The sequence below is a fragment of the Eleutherodactylus coqui genome, chromosome 7 (assembly GCF_035609145.1).
Source record: "Eleutherodactylus coqui strain aEleCoq1 chromosome 7, aEleCoq1.hap1, whole genome shotgun sequence".
Lineage (NCBI taxonomy): Eukaryota > Metazoa > Chordata > Amphibia > Anura > Eleutherodactylidae > Eleutherodactylus > Eleutherodactylus coqui.
Window position 1 is genome coordinate 6619599 of NC_089843.1, and position 25899 is coordinate 6645497.

At 40.2% G+C, this 25899-nt stretch overlaps 1 protein-coding gene across 1 annotated transcript in view; it reads left to right on the plus strand.

The window, feature by feature from the left end:
- Positions 1-334: 334 nt before the first annotated feature.
- The window catches only part of CYP26B1 (cytochrome P450 family 26 subfamily B member 1), a 129889-nt gene continuing 104324 nt past the window's right edge, over positions 335-25899 (plus strand). Inside the window, exon 1 of the mRNA XM_066572847.1 lies at positions 335-420. The gene's annotated coding sequence lies outside the window, so the exon portion shown is untranslated. The remainder of the gene's footprint in view (positions 421-25899) is intronic.

The window sequence follows — 25899 nt, forward strand, 5'->3', positions numbered from 1 at the left end:
GTTGTAAGGGGCATGAAGTGGAGACTCTGGGTGTAACTTGATAAACCTTGTCTTCTTCTTGCAGCCCTACACCCTGCTCTGCTGCCCCATTCACATGTAGTGGACCTGGGGGTGGGGGGATATCTGAGAAGTTACACTGCAAAAAGGAGAATTGATAAGAAGAAGAAGCAGAAAGCCCCTTATAGACTCATTGCAACCTTTTCAGGGGGGAGGGGGCATTTTTTGTTGGAGCAGCCCCCCCCCCCATCTTTTTTTAACTAGCTCTGAATATTCATTAGGGACAGCTCACTGTGGGTGGGGACACAGCCAAGTTGTCATTCTATAAAATGCTGGATTGTTTGCATTGTCACTGACTGCTTTGAAAAATTGCCACAATCTTATTTGATTCCCTGCAAGAAAGCCAAGTGCTGCTGCTGTAAGGTAAGTGCACATCTACATGACTTACCTGCTTTACAGCCACCTACTGGCATTACATGCAACAATATGGCACAGGCGGCAGCATGGGCATTGCTGCAATGTAACTAAATAACCTGCTGCTGGCTGCGGAGGGGCATGGCTGTTATGTACTTTACTTCAGGAATCCTTTATGGGATTTACGTAACGGCGTTAAAGGATAAACATCGGGCGAAAATGGAACCGAGAAAAAAAGGAAAAGTCAGAATAAAAAAAAATCGGCAAACAAATCAGAGAAAAAAAATGTAAATATTTTTCAAAACAGAATTAAAAAAATTTAATTCGGCAACAATCCAAGTAGCGACGTCCTTCCAGCTGTTGGGACCTCTCACATGTGCGGAGCATTCTGGACATACATGCCGCCGCCGGAGATTATTCTGCATCTGTGGGTGCATCCGCACGTGTGGAAGGTCCCTTTATGCTGTGCCGTGTGCGGGTGAGCGGAGTGCTGGATCTATTGTGCGTGCCGCAGTATAAAGTCATTAGTTGTGCTCCCATCCTTACACAATGAGCAGATAATTGAATTACGTCTCGTTGTAGTACAGTGACTTGGCTGCTCACTTAGGGCCTCATTTACGCAGAGTGATTGCCAATAAGCGACTGCCGAGCAGCAATATCGTTCCGTTAGTTAAGACTTGTGTAAACTCGGAATGTGCAGAATGATGCGCCGCCCGGCAGCCGGGGAGCTTCTTGTGGAAATAGTCCATTTCATCGACAATTGCTTCTGGTTTTGTTTCTCCTTTTTATCTTATTTCCCGTTTATTGCGTTGTGATTCGTCGTTCTACGCGGTCGCTGTACCGTGACGGCGGGCAGCGAAAGTGCGGGGAGAAAGCAGAAAGATTTAGGAATGTAAAGGAACACAAAAAAGTATCAAGTTTAAAGGATTTTGAGGGATGGTTTTGGCGCAATGGCTGTCGTAAATGGTCGTCATTTCTAGTCGTCTCATTGGCTCTGTGGTTTTCATCTCCCCTCTGTTACACTGACAAGCTCAGCTCTGCTACATCTGTACAAGGGGGTGTTGTGGCATGTAGATAAATATCACTGTGCGGTGGCTCACAGCGCAGGAAGGGATAGTAACATATTACATTCACATTCCTGTGCCTCTTCGGAGGATGAGGGTGATGGGGGGGAGGATGATGAGGGTGATGAGGAGGTCATTTTGAGGTATGAAATAATTTCCTGAAATTTTTGGGTGAAGAAAGTGAAAAAAAAATGCAATTTACATTTCTTTTACTTGCGTCTTCTTCATGATAATTACTGCACCGTCAGTCTGATACGTAATTGCAGAGAGCGGCTCATGACTGAGCCCGTCACAGCAAACACGTCTATGAATTAGTCATGGCTGGAATGAAGCATTCTCTGCGCTGCGATGATAACGTATCGGATGGAACTAGGAAATGTTTTCGCCCCCTCTGTGTTCTCTGACCTGTCGTGTAGCAGAGCTGCAGATTTCATGAGGCTGATGTAGCAGAGCCAACTGGGCATTTCCTTAGCATTGTGATATAATTCTGTAACTAAAGCTAGCGGTTTATTTGCAGTTCTCTGTAAAGGGCATTGTATTATAATATGTGCGCCAACAATCATCACCCTAAACTCGACATATCAGGAGTGGAGATGAGTTTGTCATTTGGCACAGGTTATGATATTCAAGGCTTTACTTTGAGTCGCAGGTGTTGCGTTATTATCTGACCCTACTTGTACAATAAGCAGTTAAATGGCCACTTCAGCTCTGCTACATCCGTGTATATGGCACGCTAGCAGGCGATCAATGTGCTTTCCAGAAGCAGGACCATGCAGATAGTAAGGGCAGTTCGCATCGTCCTTAGATTCATCCTCATTGTGAAAATTCTTCGAGTACCGATAATGTAGGGATTTTGCGCCAACAGCGCCATCCGCCCACCGGAGTACAAAGTGTCCCGTAAGCAGAGGACGCTGTATTAACACTGGCAGGTGAAGCCTCGGAATGAGCCGGATATTGGCAGTGATTACTAATTCTGCGTGACTTAGATACGATGGGAGCACCTTGTGGGGGCACTTACACAGACACGCTAGACTCACATGAAGATACAACCCATCAGTGGAGACGGCTGATTCTTCCCTCACAGCGATGCTGCAAATGGAAAAAAATCGCTGCATTTTCTATTTTCACCCGAGGATAGAACATGCAGACGGGTTACCCCCCCCCCCCCTTATATCGCATGGCACATGGGCGGAGTGTCTGCTAGCTGTAAGGTGTGCCATAATAAGGAGACATAATGTAACTAAAAACACACAGACATACATACCGTCATTCACAGTGCAGGGAGGAAAAGTAAGTGATCCCTATGTGATGTAACTAATATCACTCAGATACCTGGACCACTCATGTATTTTATGGAGCAGATTAAGGAACATTAACAGTGCAGGAAAAAGCATTAATCACCTCCACTTAATGTTTCCTGTAGCAGCAGATTAGCTTTGCACAATGTTGAAGAAGAATTTTGGACCTTTCCTCCCTGCAAATGTGCTTCAGTTCATCAATATTTCTGGGGTGCCTTGTGTGCAGAATCCTCTTCACGCCACAATATCTCCATAGGATTGAGGCAATCATCCATTCCAAAACACAAATCTCCTTTCCTCCCATTCTTTAGGTGATTACTTGTGTGCTTTGGGTCGTTGTCTTGTTGCATCACTCAATGTCTCTACACATTGAGGTCCTCGACATTCATCCTTCTGTAAGATGTGCTGATCTACCTTAGAATGCATTGTTCCATCAGTGATCAGAATGTGTCCAGGCCCTTTGGAGTAAAGAGCCCCAAACACTCCCTCCACCATAGCCCCAAACCATGATGTCCCCTCCACTGCAGTCCCACACCATGATGCCTCTTTCACCATATCTGCAAATCATTATGCCGCTTCACCATAGCCCTAAACAATGATGCCTCCTTCACCAGGTTTCACAGTTCAATGAGGTTTTGGTGTTGTTGTTCTTCTTTCTCTATGTTGTACATTTGTGCAAAAAAGTTCCGCTTTGTTTCTAGAATATTTTCCATAAGCATTGTGGGACATCCAGGTGGTCTCTGAACGTTTGGGCTGCAATGTATTTTTGCCCAGCAGTGGCTTCCTTCCTGGTGTCCTTTCATGATCACCATTCTTGGTCAATGTCTCTGTAATACAAGACATATCAACAGAGGTCTCTGCAGTCAGTAGGTTCTCTGCTGTTCCTCTGGGGGGTTTTCATCTGTCCTCAGGATTGTCTGTTGGTCTCTTGCGGTGATGTTCCTGTGGGAGAGTAGAGCAGCCCAGACTGTTCTCCATCTGTAGATATAACCAAGGATTGATGTATTCCTGGGTCTTTAAGTTTTGCAGACTTTTCCATCCACATGTGTCTCTATAAGACGTCTTCTGAAATCTTACATTCAAGTGAAGCTCATACTGACCAATCACTGAGAAGAACAGATCTGTCACTAACCAAGCTTTGTGTGTCTTTATTTAATGGTCAAAGCCATACTGCCATACTGTGAAACCCATACTGCCATCTCATTTCCTTAATAGAAACATCTTTTGCCAGTTAGCTTTTGGAGAAGTCATTATCACAGAGGTTCACTTATTTTTCTCCCTGCACTGTAAGTGAGGCGCGGCACAGCTATGTGTTATTAGTTACATTACATAGGGGTCACTTACTTTTACTCCCTGCACTGTGGGTGATGAGTGGTACAGCCGTGGGAGAGTTTGTCATCACTAATTTATGCAGCTCCTGAATGAGGGTGCTAATATTTTTGCAATTATTCCCACATGTGCTAATTATGGGGAAACAATTAGTCCAATTCATTTTTTGTACCACCCTTTTCCTGATAGGAAAGCATTGTTACTTCAAGGGGGTCATCCTAAGTGACTCATCAGGTTCTATGGCAATTAATATTAGGAGAAATCGCATTGATGAGGAGAATGAAGTTATTAGGTTGCTGGCCCTTTAAGAAGCTCCAGCGGCGTAGGACGGGTGCTGCGCTACATCCATGCAGACCGAGAAGGTTCTGAAGTGGCTTGGCCCTGGAAATGAATGCGCATCAGAAGGAAATTCTTGGCGGCGATGCAAAAGGAGACGGCGATCAGGCAGATGTGCACTCAAGAAAGTTTGTTTGCATTTGTCTGTGTGGTTTAACCCCTGACTGTCCGGCTACACTTCACTTTATTATATTCGATCCTGGCAATCATTGACTATTAGGGTCTGATCCGCTGGCAAATAATCCGAGCTGTGAAGAAACTCCACTCAGTCCCCGCCATTGCTCTGAGGAGCCGCCATCGCTGCTGTGCTGGTGAAGGTTTCACTTTACTGCTGTAGTGCTGATCTCCTCCGATCCTGCGGTGCACTCAATGTACCTCTCCGCAGTGTCTTCATTAGGGAGGGGTGTCATCTGATTTAAATTTTGGGGCGCCCCTACACGACCTCATTCACAGTAAAGGAAGGGGAGACAAAAATCAACGCGCTTTAAAAGATGTCCTGGAAAAAAGGAAGGATGTGGATCCTAAATATGAGCATGTAGGTCAGGCTCTACATACTCTACATCCCCTCTATGTATCTGCTTCACACTATATACTCTCTATATCACACATCTTCTCTGTATACCTTTGTACCCTCCACAGACCCACAATATATACTCTCTATCATTTCTAAATACCGTATATACCGGACTCTTTATATACTATCGCATTCTCTCTCCTTTGCTTTTCAACTTCTATGCGAAGTGATCATGAGGCGGCTGGACTTAAATAATCAGGGTATTTGGTTGAAAATAGGTGGTAGAACCATCAATGATCTAAGATACGCAGATGATATGACCCCCTGGTAGCAGAGACAACGAAGGACCTGAAGACGCTGATCCTGAAGCTAGAAGAAGAAAGTGAGAAGATGGAACGTCACCTGAAGATCAAGAAGACAAAGATCATGACGGCTGCAGACAAGAACGTCCCCATAAAGCTTAACAATGAGGTAAAGCGGTTTATAGTTTCATATTCCTTGGGTCCCTCATTGATCATAGTCACAGTGCGACTGGTGAGATACAGCGTCGATTCACACTGGGGCATACAGCAATGGGGAGCATGGACCCAATATGGAAAGACGAGGATGCCTCAGTCACCATCAAACGAAGGTTAATCACAGCCATTGTCTTCCTGATTGCAACATATGGCCGTGAGAGGTGGACATTGAGGAGAGCAGGTGGAGGACACATTGACGCTTTCGAGCTGGCGTGTTGGAGAAACCTTCTCCGAATCCCCTGGACAGCTAGGGACACCAACAAAACTGTCCTGGACCGCATCAACCCAAAGGTGCCCCTGAAGGATAGATCACGAGACGGAGACTGACGGACTTCGGACATGTGATGAGGGTGCATTTGCTAGCGAAAGAGATGCTACTCGGAATGGTCAATGGTAAAAGGAAACAGAAGATAAGAGACACGTTGGCCAGACGCCATCAAGAAGGAGGCAGGAATAGTCATCAGGCAATTGAAAGCAGCGGTAGAGAATAGAGGAGCCTGGAGAGGACCAGCCTACAGAGTACCCAATAGTCAGACACCACTGAACAGATAGAACTGAATCACATTCTCATCTGTTCAAGTAGGTATGGCTAGATGGATGTTCCTGTTAAAGGGGTTATCCTGTACTATAACAGTGGTGACCTCTCCTCAGGATAGGCCATTTATATCAGAGCAGGGGAAGTCCACCACCCAGATTAATGGCAGTACCGATCCAGGTAGTGACCAGTAGTAGGTTGTCATAGTGGTCTCATCTAGTAACTTCTGGCAGGTAGGAGTAGTAGATTTATGTAGTGACTTGTAGTAGTATGCAGTAGTAGGTTTATCTAGTAACTTGTAGTTGGTTTATCTAGTGACTTGTAGTAGTTTGTAGTAGTAGGTTTATCTAGTAACTTGTGGTAGGTAGTTGTAGTTGGTTTATCTAGTGACTTGTATTAGTTTGTAGTAGTATGTTTATCTATTAACTTGTAGTAGATTTATCTAGTGACTTGTAGTAGTTTGTAGTAGTCGGTTTATCTAGTGACTTGTAGTAGGTTGTTGTAGTAGGTTTATCTAGTGACTTGTAGTAGGCAGAAGTAGTAGGTTTATCTAGTAACTTGTAGTAGGTAGTAATAGTAGGTTTATCTAGTGACTTGTAGTAGTTTGTAGTTGTAGGTTTATCTAGTAACTTGTAGTAGATTTATCTAGTGACTTGTAGTAACCTGGAGAGGTAGGATTATCTAGTAACTTGTAGTAGTTTGTAGTAGTCGGTTTATCTAGTGACTTGTAGTAGGTTGTTGTAGTAGGTTTATCTAGTGACTTGTAGTAGGCAGAAGTAGTAGGTTTATCTAGTAACTTGTAGTAGGTAGTAATAGTAGGTTTATCTAGTGACTTGTAGTAGTTTGTAGTAGTAGGTTTATCTAGTAACTTGTAGTAGGTTGTAGTAGTAGGTTTATCTAGTGACTTGTAGTAGGTTGTTGTAGTAGGTTTATCTAGTGACTTGTAGTAGGCAGAAGTAGTAGGTTTATCTAGTAACTTGTAGTAGGTAGTAATAGTAGGTTTATCTAGTGACTTGTAGTAGTTTGTAGTTGTAGGTTTATCTAGTAACTTGTAGTAGATTTATCTAGTGACTTGTAGTAACCTGGAGAGGTAGGATTATCTAGTAACTTGTAGTAGGTTGTAGTAGTAGGTTTATCTAGTGACTTGTAGTAGGTTGTTGTAGTAGGTTTATCTAGTGACTTGTAGTAGGCAGAAGTAGTAGGTTTATCTAGTAACTTGTAGTAGGTAGTAGGTTGTTGTAGTAGGTTTATCTAGTGACTTGTAGTAGTTTGTAGTAGGAGGTTTATCTAGTATCTTGTAGTAGTTTGTAATAGTAGGTTTATCTAGTGACTTGTAGTAGGTTGTAGTTGTAGGTTTATCTAGTAACTTGTAGTAGATTTATCTAGTGACTTGTAGTAAGCTGGAGAGGTAGGATTATCTAGTAACTTGTAGTAGGTGGTAGTAGTTGGTTTATCTAGTAACTTGTAGTAGGTAGTAGTAGTAGGTTTATCTAGTAACTTGTAGTAGGTTGTAGTAGTAGGTTTATCTAGTGACTTGTAGTAGGTTGTTGTAGTAGGTTTATCTAGTGACTTGTAGTAGGCAGAAGTAGTAGGTTTATCTAGTAACTTGTAGTAGGTTGTAGTAGTAGGTTTATCTAGTGACTTGTAGTAGTTTGTAGTTGTAGGTTTATCTAGTAACTTGTAGTAGGTAGTAGTTTGTACTAGTAGGCTTATCTAGTAACTTGTAGTAGTAGGCTTATCTAGTGACTTGTAGTTGGTAGTAGTAGGTTTATCTAGTAACTTGTAGTAGGTGGTAGTAGTAGGTTTATCTTGTGACTTGTAGTAGTTTGTAGTAGTAGGTTTATCTAGTAACTTGCAGTATTTTGTAGTAGTAGGTTTATCTAGTAACTTGCAGTATTTTGTAGTAGTAGGTTTATCTAGTAACTTGTAGTAGGTAGTAGTAGTAGGTTTATCTAGTAACTTGCAGTATTTTGTAGTAGTAGGTTTATCTAGTGACTTGCAGTATTTTGTAGTAGTAGGTTTATCTAGTAACTTGCAGTATTTTGTAGTAGTAGGTTTATCTAGTAACTTGTAGTAGGTAGTAGTAGTAGGTTTATCTAGTAACTTGCAGTATTTTGTAGTAGTAGGTTTATCTAGTGACTTGTAGTAGGTAGTAGTAGTGGGTTTATCTAGTAACTTGCAGTATTTTGTAGTAGTTGGTTTATCTAGTAACTTGCAGTATTTTGTAGTAGTAGGTCTATCTAGTAAGTTGTAGTAGGTAGTAGTAGTAGTAGCTGGTTTATCTAGCGACTTGTAGTAGGTTGTAGTAGTAGGTTTATCTAGTGACCTGTATTAGTTTGTAGTAGTAGGTTTATCTAGTAACTTCCAGTAGTTTGTAGAAGTTGGTTTATCTAGTAACTTGTAGTAGATAGTAGTAGTAGGTTTAACTAGTGACTTGTAGTTGGTTGTAGTAGTAGGTTTATCTAGTGACTTGTTGTAGGTAGTAGTAGTAGGCTTATCTAGTAACTTGTAGTAGTTTGTAGTAGTAGGTTTATCTAGTGACTTGTAGTTGGTTGTAGTAGTAGGTTTATCTAGTAACTTGTAGTAGTTTGTAGTAGTAGGTTTATCTAGTAACTTGTAGTAGTTTGTAATAGTAGGTTTATCTAGTGCCTTGCAGTAGTTTGTAATGGTAGGCTTATCTAGTGACTTGTAGTAGCTTGTAGTAGTCGGCTTGGTTAGTGACCTGTGGCAGGTAGTAGTAGTAGAATTATGTACTGACTTCTGGCAGGTTATAGTTGTAGGCGTATGTAGTGACTTCAAGTAGGTGGTAGATGTAGGTTTATCTAGTGATTTATAGTAGTTTGTAGTAGTAGGTTTATGTAGTGACTTGTAGTAGGTGGTAGAAGTAGGTTTATCTAGTGATTTATAGGTGGTAGTAGGTTTATCTAGTGATTTATAGTAGATGGTAGTAGGTTTATCTAGTGACTTGTAGCAGGTAGTAGTTTGAAATAGTAGATTTATCTAGTGACTTGTAGTAAGCTGGAGAGGTAGGTTTATCTAGTGACTTGTAGTAGATTGTTGTAGTAGGTTTATCTATTAACTTGTAGTACTTTGTAGCAGTAGGTTTATCTAATAACTTGTAGTAGTAGGTTTATTTAGTAACTTGTAGTAGTTTATAGTAGTAGGTTTATCTAGTAACTTGTAGTAGGTAGTAGGTTGTATTAGTAGGTTTATCTAGTGACTTATAGTAGGTTGTAGTAGTAGGTTTATCTAGTGACTTGTAGTAGTTTGTAGTAGTAGGTTTATCTAGTAACTTGCAGTAGTTTGTAATGGTAGGTTTATCTAGTGACTTGTAGTAGCTTGTAGTAGTCGGCTTGTTTAGTGACCTGTGGCAGGTAGTAGTAGTAGAATTATGTACTGACTTCTGGCAGGTTATAGTTGTAGGCTTATGTAGTGACTTGAAGTAGGTTGTAGTAGTAGGTTTATCTAGTGATTTATAGTAGGTTGTAGTAGTAGGTTTATGTAGTGACTTGTAGTAGGTGGTAGAAGTTGGTTTATCTAGTGATTTATAGTAGGTGATAGTAGGTTTATCTAGTGATTTATAGTAGGTTGAAATAGTAGATTTATCTAGTGACTTGTAGTAGTATGCAGTAGTAGGTTTATGTAGTGACTTGCGGTAGGTAGTAGGATTATCTAGTGACTTGTAGTAGGTTGTAGTAGTAGGTTTATCTAGTGACTTGTAGTAGGTAGTAGTAGTAGGTTTATCTAGTAACATGTAGTAGGTTGTAGTAGTAGGTTTATCTAGTAACTTGTAGTAGGTAGTAGTAGTAGTAGCTGGTTTATCTAGTGACTTGTAGTAGTTTGTAGTAGTAGGTTTATCTAGTGACTTCCAGTAGTTTGCAGAAGTTGTTTTATTTAGTAACTTGTAGTAGGTGGTAGTAGTAGGTTTATCTTGTGACTTGTAGTAGTTTGTAGTAGTAGGTTTATCTAGTAACTTGTAGTAGTTTGTAGTAGTAGGTTTATCTAGTGACTTGTAGTAGGTAGTAGTAGTAGGTTTATCTAGTAACTTGTAGTAGTTTGTAGTAGTAGGTTTATCTAGTGACTTGTAGTAGTTTGTAGTAGTAGGTTTATCTAGTGACTTCCAGTAGTTTGCAGAAGTTGTTTTATTTAGTAACTTGTAGTAGGTGGTAGTAGTAGGTTTATCTTGTGACTTGTAGTAGTTTGTAGTAGTAGGTTTATCTAGTAACTTGTAGTAGTTTGTAGTAGTAGGTTTATCTAGTGACTTGTAGTAGGTAGTAGTAGTAGGTTTATCTAGTAACTTGTAGTAGTTTGTAGTAGTAGGTTTATCTAGTGACTTGTAGTAGGTAGTAGTAGTAGGTCTATCTAGTAAGTTGTAGTAGGTAGTAGTAGTAGTAGCTGGTTTATCTAGCGACTTGTAGTAGGTTGTAGTAGTAGGTTTATCTAGTGACCTGTATTAGTTTGTAGTAGTAGGTTTATCAAGTAACTTCCAGTAGTTTGTAGAAATTGTTTTATCTAGTAACTTGTAGTAGGTAGTAGTAGTAGGTTTATCTAGTAACTTGTAGTAGGTAGTAGTAGTAGGTTTATCTAGTAACTTGTAGTAGGTAGTAGTAGTCGGTTTATCTTGTGACTTGTAGTAGTTTGTAGTAGTAGGTTTATCTAGTAACTTGTAGTAGTTTGTAGTAGTAGGTTTATCTAGTGACTTGTGGTAGTTTGTAGTAGTAGGTTTATCTAGTAACCTCCAGTAGTTTGTAGAAGTTGTTTTATCTAGTAACTTGTAGTAGGTTGTAGTAGTAGGTTTATCTTGTGACTTGTAGTAGTTTGTAGTAGTAGGTTTATCTAGTAACTTGTAGTAGTTTGTAGTAGTAGGTTTATCTAGTGACTTGTATTAGTTTGTAGTAGTAGGTTTATCTAGTAACCTCCAGTAGTTTGTAGAAGTTGCTTTATCTAGTAACTTGTAGTAGGTTGTAGTAGTAGGTTTATGTATTAACTTGTAGTAGTTTGTAGTAGTAGGTTTATCTAGTGACTTGCAGTAGCTTGTAGTAGTTGGCTTGTTTAGTGACCTGTGGCAGGTAGTAGTAGTAGAATTATATACTTACTTCTGGCAGGTTATAGTTGTAGGCTTATGTATTGACTTGAAGTAGGTGGTAGATGTAGGTTTATCTAGTGATTTATAGTAAGTTGTAGTAGTAGGTTTATGTAGTGACTTGTAGTAGGTGGTAGACGTAGGTTTATCTAGTGATTTATAGTAGGTGGTAGTTGCTTTATTGAGTGATTTATAGTAGATGGTAGTAGGTTTATCTAGTGACTTGTAGTAGGTAGTTGTAGTAGTAGGTTTATCTAGTGACTTGTAGTATTTTGTAGTAGTAGGTTTAACTAGTAACTTGTAGTAGGTAGTAGGAGTAGTAGCTGGTTTATCTAGTGATTTATAGTAGGTGATAGTAGGTTTATCTAGTGATTTATAGTAGGTTGTATTAGTAGGTTTTTCTATTGATTTATAGTTGGTGGTAGTAGGTTTATGTAGTGACTTGTAGTAGTATGCAGGAGTAGGTTTATGTAGTGACTTGTAGTAGGTTGTAGTAGTAGGTTTATCTAGTGACTTGTAGTAGTTTGTAGTAGTAGGTTTATTTAGTGACTTGTAGTAGGTTGTAGTAGTAGGTTTATCTAGTAACTTGTAGTAGTTTGTAGTAGTAGGTTTATGTAGTAACCTCCAGTAGTTTGTAGAAGTTGGTTTATCTAGTAACTTGTAGTACGTAGTAGTAGTAGGTTTATCTAGTGACTTGTAGTAGTTTGTAGTAGTAGGTTTATCTAGTAACTTGCAGTAGTTTGTAGTAGTAGGTCTATCTAGTAACTTGTAGTAGGTAGTAGGAGTAGTAGCTGGTTTATCTAGTGATTTATAGTAGGTGATAGTAGGTTTATCTAGTGATTTATAGGTGGTAGTAGGTTTATCTAGTGATTTATAGTAGGTGGTAGTAGGTTTATCTAGTGACTTGTAGTAGTATGCAGGAGTAGGTTTATGTAGTGACTTGTAGTAGTTTGTAGTAGTAGGTTTATCTAGTAACTTGTAGTAGGTTGTAGTAGTAGGTTTATCTAGTAACTTGTAGTAGGTAGTAGTAGTAGTAGCTGGTTTATCTAGTGACTTGTAGTAGGTTTATCTAGTGACTTGTAGTAGTATGCAGGAGTAGGTTTATGTAGTGACTTGTAGTAGTTTGTAGTAGTAGGTTTATCTAGTAACTTGTAGTAGGTTGTAGTAATAGGTTTATCTAGTAACTTGTAGTAGGTAGTAGTAGTAGTAGCTGGTTTATCTAGTGACTTGTAGTAGGTTGTAGTAGTAGGTTTATCTAGTAACTTGTAGTAGGTAGTAGTAGGTTTATCTAGTAACTTGTAGTAGTTTGTAGTAGTAGGTTTATCTAGTAACTTGTAGTAGGTAGTAGTAGTAGTAGCTGGTTTATCTAGTGACTTGTAGTAGGTTGTAGTAGTAGGTTTATCTAGTAACTTGTAGTAGTTTGTAGTAGTAGGTTTATGTAGTAACCTCCAGTAGTTTGTAGTAGTAGGTTTATCTAGTGACTTGTAGTAGTATGCAGGAGTAGGTTTATGTAGTAACTTGTAGTAGGTTGTAGTAGTAGGTTTATCTAGTAACTTGTAGTAGTTTGTAGTAGTAGGTTTATGTAGTAACCTCCAGTAGTTTGTAGAAGTTGGTTTATCTAGTAACTTGTAGTAGGTAGTAGTAGTAGGTTTATCTAGTGACTTGTATTAGTTTGTAGTAGCAGGTTTATCTAGTAACTTCCAGTAGTTTGTAGAAGTTGGTTTATCTAGTAACTAGTAGTAGGTTTATCTAGTGACTTGTAGTAGTTTGTAGTAGTAGGTTTATCTAGTGACTTGATGTAGTTTTTAGTAGTAGGTTTATCTAGTGACTTGTAGTAGGTAGTAGGTTGTAGTAGTAGGTTTATCTAGTGACTTGTAGTAGGTTGTAGTAGTAGGCTTATCTAGTAACTTGTATTAGTTTGTAGTAGTAGGTTTATCTAGTAACTTGTAGTAGTATGTAGTAGTAGGTTTATCTAATAACTTGTAGTAGGTAGTAGGTTTTAGTAGTAGGTTTATCTAGTAACTTGTAGTAGGTTGTAGTAGTTGTTTTATCTAGTGACTTGTAGTAGTTTGTAGTAGTAGGATTATCTAGTAACTTTTAGTAGGTTGTAGTAGTAGTAGGTTTATCTAGTAACTTTTAGTAGGTTGTAGTAGTAGTAGGTTTATCTAGTAACTTGTAGTAGCTTGTAGTAGTAGGTTTATGTAGTGCCTTGCAGTAGTTTGTAATAGTAGGTTTATCTAGTGACTTGCAGTAGCTTGTAGTAGTCGGCTTGTTTAGTGACCTATGGCAGGTAGTAGTAGTAGAATTATGTACTGACTTCTGGCAGGTTATAGTTGTAGGCGTATGCAGTGACTTGAAGTAGGTGGTAGAAGTAGGTTTATCTAGCTATTTATAGTAGTTTGTAGTAGCTGGTTTATCTAGTAACTGGCAGTAGTTTGTAGCAGTAGGTTTATCTAGTGACTTGTAGTAGCTTGTAGTAGTAGGTTTGTCTAGTGACTTGTAGTAGCTTGTAGTAGTAGGTTTATCTAGTAACTTGTAGTAGTTTGTAGTAGTAGGTTTATCTAGTGACTTGTAGCAGTTTGTAGTAGTAGATTTATCTAGTAACTTGTAGTAGGTAGTAAGTTGTTGTAGTTGGTTTATCTAGTGACATGTAGTAGTTTGTACTAGTAGGTTTATCTATTAACTTGTAGTAGGTAGTAGTAGTAGTAGGTTTATCTAGTGTCTTTTAGTAGGTTGTAGTAGTAGGTTTATCTAATGACTTCTAGTAGGTTGTAGTAGTAGGTTTATCTAATGACTTGAAGTAGGTTGTAGTAGTAGGTTTATCTAGTGACTTGTAGTAGGTTGTAGTAGTAGGATTATCTAGTAACTTGTAGTAGTTTGTAGTATTAGGTTTATCTAGTAACTTGTAGTAGCTTGTAGTAGTAGGTTTATCTAGTGCCTTGCAGTAGTTTGTAATAGTAGGTTTATCTAGTGACTTGTAGTAGCTTGTAGTAGTAGGTTTATCTAGTAACTTGTAGTAGTTTGTAGTAGTAGGTTTATCTAGTAACTTGCAGTAGTTTGTAGTAGTAGGTTTATCTAGTGACTTGTAGTAGCTTGTAGTAGTCGGCTTGGTTAGTGACCTGTGGCAGGTAGTAGTAGTAGAATTATGTACTGACTTCTGGCAGGTTATAGTTGTAGACTTATGTAGTGACTTGAAGTAGGTTGTAGTAGTAGGTTTATCTAGTAACTTGTAGTAGGTAGTAGGTTGTAGTAGTAGGTTTATCTAGTGACTTGTAGTAGGTTGTAGTAGTAGGTTTATCTAGTAACTTGTAGTAGGTAGTAGGTTGTTGTAGTAGGTTTATCTAGTAACTTGTAGTAGTTTGCAGTAGTAGGTTTATCTATTAACTTGTAGTAGGTAGTAGGTTTTAGTAGTAGGTTTATCTAGTAACTTGTAGTAGGTAGTAGTAGTTGTTTTATCTAATGACTTGTAGTAGTTTGTAGTAGTAGGTTTATCTAGTGACTTGTAGTAGTTTGTAGTATTAGGTTTATCTAGTGACTTGTAGTAGTTTGTAGTAGTAGGTTTATCTATTAACTTGTAGTAGGTAGTAGGGTGTAGTAGTAGGTTTATCTAGTAACTTGTAGTAGTTTGTAGTATTAGGTTTATCTAGTAACTTGTAGTAGCTTGTAGTAGTAGGTTTATCTATTTATTTGTAGTAGGTAGTAGCTTGTAGTAGTAGGTTTATCTATTAACTTGTAGTAGGTAGTAGGGTGTAGTAGTAGGTTTATCTAGTAACTTGTAGTAGTTTGTAGTATTAGGTTTATCTAGTAACTTGTAGTAGCTTGTAGTAGTAGGTTTATCTATTAACTTGTAGTAGGTTGTAGTAGTAGGTTTATCTAATAACTTGTAGTAGGTAGTAGGTTGTTGTAGTAGGTTTATCTAGTGACTTGTAGTAGTTTGTAGTAGTAGATTTATCTAGTAACATTTAGTAGGTTGTAGTAATAGGTTTATCTAGTAACTTGTAGTAGTTTGCAGTAGTAGTAGGTTTATCCAGTAACTTGTAGTAGCTTGTAGTAGGCGGCTTGTCTAGTGACCTGTGACAGGTAGTAGTAGTAGAATTATGTACTAACTTCTGGCAGGTTGTAGTAGTAGGTTTATGTATTGACTTGAAGTAGGTGGTAGAAGTAGGTTTATCTAGTGATTTATAGTAGGTGATAGGTTTATGTAGTAACTTGTAGCAGGTAGTAGTTTGAAATAGTAGATTTATCTAGTGACATGTAGTAAGCTAGAGAGGTAGGTTTATCTAGTAACTTGTTGTAGGTAGTAGGTAGTAGGTTTATCTAGTATCTTGTAGTAGTTTGTAATAGTAGGTTTATCTAGTGACTTGTTGTAGGTAGTAGGTAGTAGTAGGTTTATCTAGTATCTTGTTGCAGGTAGTAGGTAGTATTAGTAGGTTTATCTAGTATCTTGTAGTAGTTTGTAATAGTAAGTTTATCTAGTGACTTGTAGTAGTTTGTAATAGTAGGTTTATCTAGTGACTTGTAGTAGCTTGTAGTAGTAGGTTTGTCTAGTGACTTGTAGTAGCTTGTAGTAGTAGGTTTATCTAGTAACTTGTAGTAGTTTGTAGTAGTAGGTTTATCTAGTGACTTGTAGCAGTTTGTAGTAGTAGATTTATCTAGTAACTTGTAGTAGGTAGTAAGTTGTTGTAGTTGGTTTATCTAGTGACATGTAGTAGTTTGTACTAGTAGGTTTATCTATTAACTTGTAGTAGGTAGTAGTAGTAGGTTTATCTAGTGTCTTTTAGTAGGTTGTAGTAGTAGGTTTATCTAATGACTTCTAGTAGGTTGTAGTAGTAGGTTTATCTAATGACTTGAAGTAGGTTGTAGTAGTAGGTTTATCTAGTGACTTGTAGTAGGTTGTAGTAGTAGGATTATCTAGTAACTTGTAGTAGTTTGTAGTATTAGGTTTATCTAGTAACTTGTAGTAGCTTGTAGTAGTAGGTTTATCTAGTGCCTTGCAGTAGTTTGTAATAGTAGGTTTATCTAGTGACTTGTAGTAGCTTGTAGTAGTAGGTTTATCTAGTAACTTGTAGTAGTTTGTAGTAGTAGGTTTATCTAGTAACTTGCAGTAGTTTGTAGTAGTAGGTTTATCTAGTGACTTGTAGTAGCTTGTAGTAGTCGGCTTGGTTAGTGACCTGTGGCAGGTAGTAGTAGTAGAATTATGTACTGACTTCTGGCAGGTTATAGTTGTAGACTTATGTAGTGACTTGAAGTAGGTTGTAGTAGTAGGTTTATCTAGTAACTTGTAGTAGGTAGTAGGTTGTAGTAGTAGGTTTATCTAGTGACTTGTAGTAGGTTGTAGTAGTAGGTTTATCTAGTAACTTGTAGTAGGTAGTAGGTTGTTGTAGTAGGTTTATCTAGTAACTTGTAGTAGTTTGCAGTAGTAGGTTTATCTATTAACTTGTAGTAGGTAGTAGGTTTTAGTAGTAGGTTTATCTAGTAACTTGTAGTAGGTAGTAGTAGTTGTTTTATCTAATGACTTGTAGTAGTTTGTAGTAGTAGGTTTATCTAGTGACTTGTAGTAGTTTGTAGTATTAGGTTTATCTAGTGACTTGTAGTAGTTTGTAGTAGTAGGTTTATCTATTAACTTGTAGTAGGTAGTAGGGTGTAGTAGTAGGTTTATCTAGTAACTTGTAGTAGTTTGTAGTATTAGGTTTATCTAGTAACTTGTAGTAGCTTGTAGTAGTAGGTTTATCTATTTATTTGTAGTAGGTAGTAGCTTGTAGTAGTAGGTTTATCTATTAACTTGTAGTAGGTAGTAGGGTGTAGTAGTAGGTTTATCTAGTAACTTGTAGTAGTTTGTAGTATTAGGTTTATCTAGTAACTTGTAGTAGCTTGTAGTAGTAGGTTTATCTATTAACTTGTAGTAGGTTGTAGTAGTAGGTTTATCTAATAACTTGTAGTAGGTAGTAGGTTGTTGTAGTAGGTTTATCTAGTGACTTGTAGTAGTTTGTAGTAGTAGATTTATCTAGTAACATTTAGTAGGTTGTAGTAATAGGTTTATCTAGTAACTTGTAGTAGTTTGCAGTAGTAGTAGGTTTATCCAGTAACTTGTAGTAGCTTGTAGTAGGCGGCTTGTCTAGTGACCTGTGACAGGTAGTAGTAGTAGAATTATGTACTAACTTCTGGCAGGTTGTAGTAGTAGGTTTATGTATTGACTTGAAGTAGGTGGTAGAAGTAGGTTTATCTAGTGATTTATAGTAGGTGATAGGTTTATGTAGTAACTTGTAGCAGGTAGTAGTTTGAAATAGTAGATTTATCTAGTGACATGTAGTAAGCTAGAGAGGTAGGTTTATCTAGTAACTTGTTGTAGGTAGTAGGTAGTAGGTTTATCTAGTATCTTGTAGTAGTTTGTAATAGTAGGTTTATCTAGTGACTTGTTGTAGGTAGTAGGTAGTAGTAGGTTTATCTAGTATCTTGTTGCAGGTAGTAGGTAGTATTAGTAGGTTTATCTAGTATCTTGTAGTAGTTTGTAATAGTAAGTTTATCTAGTGACTTGTAGTAGTTTGTAATAGTAGGTTTATCTAGTGACTTGTAGTAGTTTGTAGTAGTAGGTTTATGTAGTAACTTGTAGTAGGTTGTAGTAGTAGGTTTATCTAGTGACTTGTAGTAGTTTGTAATAGTAGGTTTATCTAGTAACTTGTAGTAGGTTGTAGTAGTAGGTTTATCTAGTGACTTGTAGGTTGTAGTAGTAGGTTTATCTAGTGACTTGTAGGTTGTAGTAGTAGGTTTATCTAGTAACGTGTAGTAGGTTGTAGTAGTAGTTTTATCTAGTGACTTGTAGGTTGTAGTAGTAGGTTTATCTAGTGATTTGTAGTAGGTTTTAGTAGTAGGTTATCTAGTGACTTATAGTAGTTTGTATTAGTAGGTCTATCTAGTTTCTTGTTGTAGGTAGTAGGTTGTAGTAGTACGTTCATCTAGTTAGTCGTGCCAGAGAAAAAAAATCTATCCCTGTAGCTGTTTGTGCCAAAAATTTGCACCAAATGCATCTTTATGTACAACAACTTCTATTAGCAACACTTTTTACACTTTCTTGTAATAACACTTCAAAAACATCTCAGATGATAGACAGACGCCTGCCACGCCCACATTTTGAAAAAAAAAATGACAAACTTGTTGGGTCTTTTTCTTCTTTTTGGCGTAAACTATGTGTAAATTTGTCTACAATGCCCCACCCTAATTCTGACGCAGTTTTAGACACAAATCTGTTGTATACGCATTCATAAATATGGGCCATTGTTCTTATGAAGACCACAACCAGAACATGTGACATCAGCCAGACATGGGTTAATGACGCCATGATGTGACGGATCTCTGCTCTATGATGAAAGTCATGCTTCCTACAGATTCCCTGTCCCATCGCAGCTACTTATCTACACCATGCACTTTCATTAACTGCTGCTTCCCTAGATTGATGAGGGCAGATGATAAACTTTACAGCTCTCTTGCATGGGGACAGCATCTAAAAATAAGCCTCTCCACAGGAGAAGACGCCTCGATACAACCATGGGCCATTGAGTCGTGGTAGAGGTTTGCCTAAGCAAAAATGGCCTTCTATAGACAGTTCTGTGTCACTTGTGTATCATCGATGAAGACATGGGTTGTTCTGGTTGGCGTCACCTGACAGGTAGCTTTGGGTGAACAACATTGAACTTTGGTGTTCTTTGGAACTAGGCCTCGTTACCCACAAGCAGCAAGAGCTGAAGACAGGCTGGTAGATCGTAGCAGGCAGAATTTGAGATTTACACTGCATCCGGAAAGTCTTCACACCCTCTCACTTTTTTTACATGTTGTTATGTTGTGGCCTTGTGTCCCCCATGATTCTCCACAAAGTGACAGTAGAACGGGAGAAATCTTTGTATGTTTATTAAAATTGAAAAAAAAAACATTCTGCGTTCACATAAGTTGTCACACCCCTGGACTCAGCACTTAGTTGAAGCCCCTTTGACAGTGATTCCAGCCTCCAGTCTTCTTGGGAATGATGCCACAAGGTTTGCACTCCTGGATTTGGGGATTTTCTGCCCTCCGTCAGGTTGGATGGGGGTCGTCTGTGGACAGCCATTGTCAGGTCTCTCCAGAGATGTCCCATTAGGTTCAGGGCTCTGGCGGGCCACTCAAGGACATTCACAGAGTTGTTCCCACTCCTGTCGTGGCTGGGGTCTTAGGGTCATTGTCTTGTTTGAAGATGACCCTTCTGCCCAGTCTGACTACTTTGCTTCATTCAGCTTTCCAACCACACTGTAGGAATGGTATTGGGCAAGTGATGAGTGGCAGCCAGTTTCTATCCACCCTGACCAGTCTTCCCACCCCCAGCATGATGCTCCACCACCAGGTTTCACTGTAGGAATGGTATTGGGTCGGTGATGAGCAGAGCCTGCTTTTCATCCACCCTGACCGGTCTCCCCTCCGCCAGCATGATGCTCCACCAGCAGGTAGGGAAGGTAATTGGCCTGTGATAAGTGGTACCTGGGTTCCATCCACTTTGACCGGTCTCCTCTCCCACACATGATGCTCCACCACCTGGCCACTCCTCCATAAAGCTCAGATTGGTGGAGTCTGCAGTGATGGTCGACCTTCTGGAAGTTTCTCCCATCTGCACACAGGATCTTTGTAGCTCATCCAGAGTGACCGTTGGGTTCTTGGTCTCCTGTCTTACAAGACCCTTCTCCTTAGTTTGGGATCAGCGACTTTAGGAAGAGTCTTGGTTGTTCTTCCATGTAAGTATTATGGGAACTGTTGGGTTCTTGGTCACCTCTCTTACAAGACCCTTTTTCCCCTTAGTTTGGGGGTCGGCAGTGCTAGGAAGAGTCCTGGTTGTACTTCTATGTAAGTATGATGGGGGCCACTGGGCTCTTGGTCACCTCTCTTACACGACCCTTCTACCCCTTAGTTTGGGGTTTGGCATCTTTAGGAAGAGACCTGGTTGTTTTTCTATGTAAGTATTATGGGGGCTGCTGGGTTCTTGATCACCTCTCTTACCAAGACCCTTCTTCCCCTTAGTCTGGTGGGTCTGCGGCTCTAGGAAGAGTCCTGGTTGTTCTTCCATGTAAGCATTATGGGGGCCGCTGCGCTCTTGGTCACCTCTCTTACTAAGGCCCTTCTCCTCTTCGTTTGGGGGTCAGCGGCTCTAGGAAGAGTCTGGGTTGTTCTTCCATGTAAGTATTATGGGGGCCACTGGGCTCTTGGTCACCTCTCTTACTAAGGCCCTTCTCCCCTTTAGTTTGAGGGTCAGTGGCTCTAGGAAGAGTGCTGGTTGTTCTTTCATGTAAGTATTATGGGGGCCGCTGGGCTCTTGGTCACCTCTCTTACTAAGGCCCTTCTCCCCTTTAGTTTGAGGGTCAGTGGCTCTAGGAAGAGTGCTGGTTGTTCTTTCATGTAAGTATTATGGGGGCCGCTGGGCTCTTGGTCACCTCTCTTACAAGACCCTTCTCTTCCTTAGTTTGGGAGTCAGCGGCTCTAGGAAGAGTCCGGGTTGTTCTTCCATGTAAGTATTATGGGGGCCACTGGGCTCTTGGTCACCTCTCTTACTAAGGCCCTTCTCCCCTTAGTTTGGGGGTCAGCGGCTCTAGGAAGAGTCCGGGTTGTTCTTCAATGTAAGTGTAGTGGCCTGAAAAAAGGCACTACATAACGCTGTTTAGCTGTAAGGACGGGTAATATAATAAGTGGCCCTAGGGGTTTAATCTGAATCATTTTACACAGATGATACAGGTAGCCTAGCAACCAAATAGGTTGTAATTGGCTGAAGACAAACTGGTCAGGTGACAGAGGCAATAAATAGCCGGACAACGGTCGCAGGAGGAAGAGTAGTGACAAGAAAGTGAAGCACCAGAAAGAGGAGTGACAAGGAGAAAAGAAAGTTCCAGGCAGGAGAGAGAAGAGGCAGAGAGATCAGAATAAACAGGAGTAAGAAAAATAGAGAGACAAGTGAAGAAAGAGAGAAATCAGAGAAACAGTGAGTAACGGAGAACGAGAGTCAGCTGTGACAGTGAGGGAGATGGAGAAATAAAGAGATGTAAATACTAGAGATGAGCAAGCACGCTCGGTTAAGGCAGTTACTCGAGCAAGCATCACTCTTCTCGAGTAACTGCTTACTGGTCTGAGCAGGCTCGGGGAAGGGGGGGAGGGGTTGTGGGGGGGAGAGAGAAAGAAATCCAGAGTAAGCTTCCAGTATATAAATGTGCTAGACACAGATGTCTACATTGTTGCAAATTGTGTATCATTTCTTATTTACGTGTGAAAGGGAACGACCTCATATCCCTGCTTTATTTAGTAACAACAACGTGTTACAACAAGTTAAGCAAAATATCGGACTCAGTGTATTATTCAGCACCCTACCACTCACTACTACATATTGTGCCCAAGGGCACTGGCATCAGAACTAAAACCAAGAGAGAAAGCAAATCACAATTAATCGCCCACAATAAAAATTAGCGCTCACCATGTAAGTATTATGGTGGCCCTTGGGCTCTTGGTCACCTCTCTTACGAGACCCCTCTCCCCCTTAGTTTGGGGGTCGGCAGCTCTAGGAAGAGTCCTGGTTGTTCTATGTAAGTATTATGGTGGCCACTGGGCTCTTGGGAACTTACAGGGCGGCAGAAATGTTTTGTAGCTTCCCCAGATCTGAGCCTCCACACAATCCTGTCTCTGAGCTCTGCAGGCAGTTCTGTCCTCCTCATGGCTTGGTTTGGGCTCTGATATGCATTGTGAGCGGTGAGACCTTATATAGATGGGAAGGAGGGGGAGGGTTAATGCCAAATCAATTGAATTTACCACAGGTGACTCCAATCAAGGTATATAAACCTTTCAGTGATGATGAAGAGAAGTGGGAGCCTCGGAGTGAAATGTAAAGTGTCATACCAAGGGGTGTGAATAGTTATGCCAATCCAAAATGATAGATTTTTATTTTTTAAAAATTTACAAAGATTTCCCACATTCTGTTGTCACTTTGTCATTATGGGGTATTGAATGCAGAATGATGGGAAACATAAGCCGCAACATAAAAGTGTAAAAAACATGAGAGGGTCTGAGGACTATCCATATGAGGTGTAATCTGAGTCAGTAATGGTGAGAGAGTGTCAGGTCCAAAATTGGAAGCAGGAGATAGGATCAAGTGTTCAGAGCAGGGCGAGAAGGCCATGGTTCCTCCTTAGGGAGAGCATCTAGGTGTGAGGAGACTTATAAGGCCATCCATACTCCTCTGGGAAATTTATGCAAATGTAAGATGGAACACTGCTTGTACAGCGCCACCTATTGGAAGGCAACTTTCCTGCAAGTCAATGTCAGGCATTTTAAAAAGCCTTGTAACAATGAATGCGAATATTAGGAGATTCTGGATTTGGCTCCTATTCCCAGTCATAGTTACAAGGCTTCTTAAAAGGTCTGACATTAACTTGCAGGAATGCTGCCTTCCAGTGGGAGGTGCTGAAGAGGCAATGTTCCATCTTCACATGAGCAGGATGGGTACAGGGATATTCATAATTGAGAAGCCAAACAGGAGACAAGCAGGGAACTCCCCACAAGTCTGATAACCCAGTAAGGCTGCCTGTCCACGGGCGTAGAGATATCCCGCGGCGGATCTCCGGAGCAGGAGCCGCAGATGGATCTCCGCTGTCAGCCTATCTGACAGATAGGATGACCGCGGAGAATCGCGGCAAATCGCAGCATGCTGTAATTTGCCGGCCGGGAATGGAGAATCGTAATGATTCTCCGCTCATGGACAGGGGGAAGCACTCTCAGTAGCAACGCTATGGATTATCGCCGTGGGGAACGCAATGAAAACCCAACCGTGGACCGGCAGCCTAACAGAATGACTGCAGCACTTCAATGGTAAGAGTTTGGTGTAGTGTAGTGCCATGCTGTGCCAGGCGTGGAACCTGCATACACCCTGCTGAAAGCAGCTGTGGTATATCATTTCAACAGGACGCCACGGCATTAGCAACAGTTTACATCTGAGACAGAGAGCTTCACAGTGGAAGGAGCAGACATATCATCTTCAGGTCGGCAGCATTGCTCTTTGCTCCATGCTACTTAGGTCAAATGAAGGCTTCCATGGAGCTGTTAGAACAATAGCCCCCAGGCGAGAATGCTGCCCATGAGGGTCGCTCAGGTCTTTCTTTGAGGATGTACTTTAAGCTTTCTACCACATAGAAGGCCAAGTGGCTCAATACCAGGTCCGGCCACTCCATACTAGGCAGGAGAAACCTTTTCCCACCCAGATTCCTCATAGGTTGGTGATGGGCGAGTGTGGAGAGGCGGGTAGGTTTGTGTAGCTGATGGGGCGATGAAGAGAGGCTGCATGGCGTATGGTCAAAATATAGAATGAATGGATCTTTTTAAGAAGTATTAGCTTATAAAGCCATCACCTTAAAGCGGATGGTGCCTCGGGTGCCTTTTCCATCACTCCCTTCATGAATGAGCCGGATGCCTACCCCAGGTGTGGGGGAGCTGGTGGGAATCCCCCAAAGTGGCATTTACACACGGGGCCATAGCTTATTACTGCATGTTTAACTGCAGCAGATTACCAAGATGCTGATATATATCTCTCTAGCTGATTACAACGGGGTGTGCGGCCCGCCCGTATCGCCTGTTCGTTACTCCATATCCCATTGCTTCTATCATTCACTATTTTCTTTTCTCTGTTTTGATGATTATTTCAACAAACTGAGTGAAAAAAATGATGCACCAAACATCTATGGACAGAAGTATTCCAGAAGGAGAGCTTCTTCTATTTGGGGCTCCCACACACTTACGTTTTTTTAACGCACCGCAGTTGTCAATGGGACTTTCTAATGTTAACATGGCATCACACGTTGGAGCGTTTTCTGTGAGATGCGTCTTTAACATTAGAAAATCCCATTGACAATCGGAAAAAAAAGGCAGGAAATTCGCAGCGGAGAAAAAAAATGCTAGTGGGTGGGCACCCTTAGAGGGGCTGTCTGGTTACTCTGCCAAGCAGAGGTCACAGCCTCACTATGCCCAAGTCCTGGCATCATGGCGCACAGGATGTGAGCACTGATGCCAGGAGATGGGCAGTGATCGGCACAATGATGGTTGTCTGAGATGCTGTGCACACGGCCGGGGATGATTACCGGTCCTCGTCCTGCTGTCGGCCGTCACTAGAAGGACAGCTACTGGTTAGAGTACAGCAGAGCCTTGAGGCAGTGGTAGCATCTGAGACCTAAGAATCGGCCTCAGCCAGTAAATGTATGTCACTCCCACCCATATTATAGCTACAGCACCTGATCATCCGCGTGGCGCCAATACACTGCCACTCCGCCCTCTGATCACACATAACGCTCTCCTGTCCGTGGCTCAGTGACAACTTGCTAAAACAGGCAGAAAGTAATTACAAACTGGTAACTAAGAGGAAGAAATTAATCGCCGCCTAGAACTAGTAAGACTTTTATACTATTGCATTACTGCTATAATACTACTACTATTATACTACTACCAGCACTAATGTACTACTGCTATAGTACTACTACTATTATAGTACTACCAGCACTACTATACTACTGCTATAATACTACTACTATTATACTACTACCAGCACTAATGTACTACTGCTACAGTACTACTACTATTATACTACTACCAGCACTAATGTACTACTGCTATAGTACTACTACTATTATAGTACTACCAGCACTACTATACTACTGCTATAGTGCGCCTACTATTATACTACTACCACCACTAATGTACTACTGCTATAGTATGCCTACTATTATACTACTACCAGCACTAATGTACTACTGCTATAGTACTACTACTATTATACTACTACCAGCACTAATGTACTACTGCTATAGTACTACTACTATTATACTACTACCAGCACTACTTTACTACTGCTACAGTACTACTATTATACTACTACCACCACTAATGTACTACTGCTATAGTACTACTACTATTATAGTACTACCAGCACTACTATACTACTGCTATAGTGCGCCTACTATTATACTACTACCAGCACTACTATACTACTGCTACAGAACTGCTACTATTATACTACTACCACCACTAATACACTACTGCTACAGTACTACTATTATACTACTACCACCACTAATGTACTACTGCTATAGTACTGCTACTATTATACTACTACCACCACTAATGTACTACTGCTACAGTGCTGCTACTATTATACTACTGCTACAGTACTACTACTAATATACTACTACCACCACTAATGTACTACTGCAACAGTACGCCTACTATTATACTACTACCACCACTATTATACTACTACCACCACTATTATACTACTGCTACAGAACTGCTACTATTATACTACTACCACCACTATTATACTACTACCAGCACTATTATACTACTACCAGCACTAATGTACTACTGCTATAGTACTACTACTATTATAGTACTACCAGCACTACTATACTACTGCACTACTGCTACAGTACGCCTACTATTATACTACTACCACCACTAAGGTACTACTGCTACAGTACTACTACTATTATACTACTATCACCACAAATGTACTACTGCTACAGTACTGCTACTAATATACTACTATTACCACTAATATACTACTGCTACAGTACTGCTACTAATATACTACTATTACCACTAATACACTACTACACTACTGCTACAGTACTGCTACTATTATACTGCTACCGCCACTAATATACTACTACACTACTTCTATAGTAATACTACTATTGTACTACTACCACCACTATTATACTACTGCTACACTACTGCTACTAATATACTACTACCACCACTAATGTACTACTG